Here is a 6,000-nt window from a genome sequence, read left to right as displayed (position 1 = left end):
AGAATGGATGGGTCGGGTCGGGTCGGGTCGGAATAGATTACCCGAATTGTAATATCCGAATTTTTCAGATAATAATTATAATAGCTAAATTTTATGATAATAAAATAAGATGATTATTTAAATGATTATGGTTTAATGGAAAGTGTATTGAATTTAGAATTTCTTTGGGAACTCAAATTTGATATGTAATCAAATGGTATTAGAGGTAAGATAATATATATACGTGGTTAACTTGTTAACGATATATATATATATATATATATATATATATATATATTATCACTTATGATTTGAGTAAAGATACCATTAAGTAGAATTTGAATATTATTATTGTAGTATATCGTTGCAAACTCATATAAATAAACAATTTAAATAAATAGATAGATAATAACCACACCTAATCCTAAAATTTCAAGATATAATTTTTGAACTAGTCTTATCACCTCCAAGTACGTCATTAATTAAAAGTGTTAGTATCTCGTAAATGGGTAGAACGTTAATGAAATATAAGCTAAACTTTTTAACATAAATACTATTTTAACATACACATGAGTAATAATAACCAAAAGTAAAAGGTTACTTAAAACAAACACTAAAGTAAAATGTTTGCTAAGTAAATGTGGAAATAAATTATGAAACAAAGTAGAGGGACCATTATTGCCTTTTCGTGAAAACCAGTTTGAAGAACACATGATCTGCATCTCTTCACAACCGACTTACGTAAGGCTATCTCAACAAACCATACGGCTATATCGGGATTTGATTTTGTTTCAAATTCGTTAATATAGATACATACGATAACAATTCCAAGGAATGTTCATTGATTAAAAATCCAATAAATCTTAATCTTTCCCTGCCGTCAACACCACCACCGTAATCCCTACAACTCGCCGGAGAAACGTGGGCACCGCAGCCACCTCGAGTTCTCGCTGACTCCGCGGGTAGTCACACACCACCGTTCGAGCCGCCTTCGATTTGTTCTGAACCGACATCACGCTTTCGTGAATCACCGACTATGTTCGACTGCTTAGGTAATCGTCTGATCCCTTTCTTCTGGTCCGTATATGTTTAAGTATTCAAATATGGCGCGACACCTATGATCGTTGATTTCTTTCGACGACTAACGCACAGACCACTCTAGATTTGATTTTCAAAGAAATATTCATGCAGATAGTTTCAATATAAAAGAGTTTGATTGGTTTTGTTTTTATATATCATATTGTTTGTCATCAACAGTGTGCACATGTAAATTAATATGAAAGTACTCATGTAGTACCTTGGCCACTTAGAGGCGTATAGATCGATCTTAGCTCCGACTCCTGACTCCTGACTCCTGACATGGCACTTATCGTGACAGTGCGTAATCAAAGTTCACGGCGTCTCTGAAAGTACTCATGTAGTACCTTGGCCACTTAGAGGCGTATAGATCGATCTTAGCTCCGACTTCTGACTCCTGACTCCTGACTCCTGTTTGAGATGGAACAATGTGTGCACGCCACCCACACCGTCTCTTTGGTGCATGGACTAGCTAGCTGTGTACCCCTCTGTTTAGGCTCTGGGTGCTTCCGTATTACACGACCTATTTATTTTAACATCATCGTCGTGTATTTTAGTAATTATATTTTGTTTCGCTATATTTCTGGTCCGTTTTGATATGTGTATATGCATTTGATTAAATTTGAGTATATTCAGATTACGTCCCGATCGTGTATCGGATTATGTTTCGCATTTAATTATAGTTCAGTTAAATGTTACACGTTATATGTTACACGTCACACATTATATGTTACAAGTTATATGTTTCTGGCTCTGGGTGTTTTTGTTATAGTTCTGATATATTTCCGCATGCGTTTGACCATGTTCTGGTCAAGTGTCGGATCATACATCCGAATTTTATTAAGTATATGTTTAGGTAAAAAGGGTTGGTTTCGAGTTTGAATTGAAGTTCGTATATTTATTCTCTTACGTCTGTCCTTACCTATACTATTGTTCTTTCCGTTACTGGGCAATTTTTGGCTCAGCCGTGTTTTCTTGTTTTGTTTTTCTTATTTTGTTTTCAGGTAATACGGGATTCTAGGAATTTAGTGATGAGAGATAATAATGAAGTTCAAGTTTTTTTTTAAAGGCTATTCATTTTCGGTTACTTGAGTAAATATAATTTGACTTAGGCTTATTCGAATTTTGTTATGATGTCTGTAATAGTAACACGTTAGCCTGTTCCGGGTTGGGGTGTTACAGTTATGGTATCAGAGCTAAGGCTCTTTCCTGTAGAAAACTTAAACCTTAAAATCAGACTTGTGAGATAATGGGTAGACGTTGGGTTAGGAATAATATTTCATATCAATCTTCGTGCCGATCATTTTGTGATTTTCGGTCTATTTTTAGAGTCCTTTCTAGGCACCTACGTCAATCTCTGACTTTCCGGATTTCATTTAGTTGAATAAATTGTTCATGCTTACACTATACAAATATGGAAATGACTTTTGAAGACAACGTTTGACACAACTAAAAGGATCACGACTTTGACATAGCCCTCTATGCTCGATTCAGACTTTGCTACCATGCACGCCTCTCGACGTTTTCCGAAATAACTATACATTTGAATAAACATCATTTCTTAATTAGCCTGTCGTCACGTCATTTTTTTTGTTATAAGCTAAGTCGTGTCTTTAAGGTGCATAATGGAAGGACAGTTAGGACACAATCGTAAGGTAAATTGACGATTATGGTCGCGAACGTAATCGTGAATTTACAGGTATGTATGTGTGCTACTAAAATCCCATTGTGCCGATAAATGTTTCTCTAATACTCTAATATGACATCCTAAGTTTTCACTATTCTGTGCTAGTGTTACATGCCTTTTGTTATTTATTTAATTAACTATATACGAGTTAAGAAATTTATATTAACATTCAAGACGTGTGTTTGAATTTTTATATTTAAGTCTTGGGTTTTTCGAAGTGTCTGATTGGCTACTACTTGTTCAACTTATAAGTCACATGCATCAGTTAATTGTTTTTAGATTTAGCTATTGAGTGCATACTAATGTCTTTATTTACCATTTTTTTTATTAGTCATCTTAAATGTATTCATATAAATTTTCCGTTTTCAAAAAAAAAAAAAAAAAAAAAAAACATTATGTTTCTCCTAATCCGTGAAGTCTAAAGTTTCATTTTGAATTTGTTTTTTTTTTATGTTATTTCATTTATGCTTAATTATTTTAGCTTAATTATTAATTTCGAGGTCGAAATTTTTTTTAGAAGGGTAGAACTGTAATACTCAGACATTCATAGGATATATACTTAATAATTCAGTATTATTCTCACGACTAGGTATCCTTCTCTAGCCATTAGTTATTCAATTTTATTTGTTACATTGTCAGTTATTTGTCTCCAATAAGCCATCGCTTCCCAATACCTCTAAATCCCAGTTTCATCTATTCTACCAAAACTCTTGTGGTTTGGTGTGTTTAATTTTTCGGTGTTCGAAACAGTGAAAAATTAAATTCTGTTATGTATTTGTTACATCTAAAATTTATTTTCATTAATTATATATATCAAATTTCGAGGACGAAATTTATTTTAAGGAAGGAAGAATTGTAATATCCGAATTTTTCAGATAATAATTATAATAGCTAAATTTTATGATAATAAAATAAGATGATTATTTAAATGATTATGGTTTAATGGAAAGTGTATTGAATTTAGAATTTCGTTGGGAACTCAAATTTGATATGTAATCAAATGGTATTAGAGGTAAGATAATATATATACGTGGGTTAACTTGTTAACGATATATATAAATATATATATATATATATATATACATATATATATATTATCACTTATGATTTGAGTAAAGATACCATTAAGTAGAATTTGAATATTATTATTGTAGTATATCGTTGCAAACTCATATAAATAAACAATTTAAATAAATAGATAGATAATAAGCACACCTAATCCTAAAATTTCAAGATATAATTTTTGAACTAGTCTTATCACCTCCAAGTACGTCATTAATTAAAAGTGTTAGTATCTCGTAAATGGGTAGAACGTTAATGAAATATAAGCTAAACTTTTTAACATAAATACTATTTTAACATACACATGAGTAATAATAACCAAAAGTAAAAGGTTACTTAAAACAAACACTAAAGTAAAATGTTTGCTAAGTAAATGTGGAAATAAATTATGAAACAAAGTAGAGGGACCATTATTGCCTTTTCGTGAAAACCAGTTTGAAGAACACATGATCTGCATCTCTTCACAGCCGACTTACGTAAGGCTATCTCAACAAACCATACGGCTATATCGGGATTTGATTTTGTTTCAAATTCGTTAATATAGATACATACGATAACAATTCCAAGGAATGTTCATTGATTAAAAATCCAATAAATCTTAATCTTTCCCTGCCGTCAACACCACCACCGTAATCCCTACAACTCGCCGGAGAAACGTGGGCACCGCAGCCACCTCGAGTTCTCGCTGACTCCGCGGGTAGTCACACACCACCGTTCGAGCCGCCTTCGATTTGTTCTGAACCGACATCACGCTTTCGTGAATCACCGACTATGTTCGACTGCTTAGGTAATCGTCTGATCCCTTTCTTCTGGTCCGTATATGTTTAAGTATTCAAATATGGCGCGACACCTATGATCGTTGATTTCTTTCGACGACTAACGCACAGACCACTCTAGATTTGATTTTCAAAGAAATATTCATGCAGATAGTTTCAATATAAAAGAGTTTGATTGGTTTTGTTTTTATATATCATATTGTTTGTCATCAACAGTGTGCACATGTAAATTAATATGAAAGTACTCATGTAGTACCTTGGCCACTTAGAGGCGTATAGATCGATCTTAGCTCCGACTCCTGACTCCTGACTCCTGACATGGCACTTATCGTGACAGTGCGTAATCAAAGTTCACGGCGTCTCTGAAAGTACTCATGTAGTACCTTGGCCACTTAGAGGCGTATAGATCGATCTTAGCTCCGACTTCTGACTCCTGACTCCTGACTCCTGACTTCTGTTTGAGATGGAACAATGTGTGCACGCCACCCACACCGTCTCTTTGGTGCATGGACTAGCTAGCTGTGTACCCCTCTGTTTAGGCTCTGGGTGCTTCCGTATTACACGACCTATTTGTTTTAACATCATCGTCGTGTATTTTAGTAATTATATTTTGTTTCGCTATATTTCTGGTCCGTTTTGATATGTGTATATGCATTTGATTAAATTTGAGTATATTCAGATTACGTCCCGATCGTGTATCGGATTATGTTTCGCATTTAATTATAGTTCAGTTAAATGTTACACGTTATATGTTACACGTCACACATTATATGTTACAAGTTATATGTTTCTGGCTCTGGGTGTTTTTGTTATAGTTCTGATATATTTCCGCATGCGTTTGACCATGTTCTGGCCAAGTGTCGGATCATACATCCGAATTTTATTAAGTATATGTTTAGGTAAAAAGGGTTGGTTTCGAGTTTGAATTGAAGTTCGTATATTTATTCTCTTACGTCTGTCCTTACCTATACTATTGTTCTTTCCGTTACTGGGCAATTTTTGGCTCAGCCGTGTTTTCTTGTTTTGTTTTTCTTATTTTGTTTTCAGGTAATACGGGATTCTGGGAATTTAGTGATGAGAGATAATAATGAAGTTCAAGTTTTTTTTTAAAGGCTATTCATTTTCGGTTACTTGAGTAAATATAATTTGACTTAGGCTTATTCGAATTTTGTTATGATGTCTGTAATAGTAACACGTTAGCCTGTTCCGGGTTGGGGTGTTACACGAATAATCCGGGTGCAAACTGTAAACTAGCTACTTGAGCTCGGAACTATAAAAAGTTTGAAACAAGAAGGGCGTGAGCCTCAAATAAAGCATGTTTCGTTATGGAGTATGAGCTCAAGTCTGGTATAGGAAGCTCGTGTAGACTCGTTAAACCTTGTTGTGTGTTTTTAGGTTTTATCTCTTTTGGACTTCCAT

This window comes from Bidens hawaiensis, unplaced genomic scaffold (assembly GCF_021521415.1).
Source record: "Bidens hawaiensis isolate Kalapana, Puna unplaced genomic scaffold, B.hawaiensis_p1.1 tig00013117_1, whole genome shotgun sequence".
Classification (NCBI taxonomy): Eukaryota; Viridiplantae; Streptophyta; class Magnoliopsida; order Asterales; family Asteraceae; genus Bidens; species Bidens hawaiensis.
Note: the sequence above shows the minus strand (reverse complement) of the source record.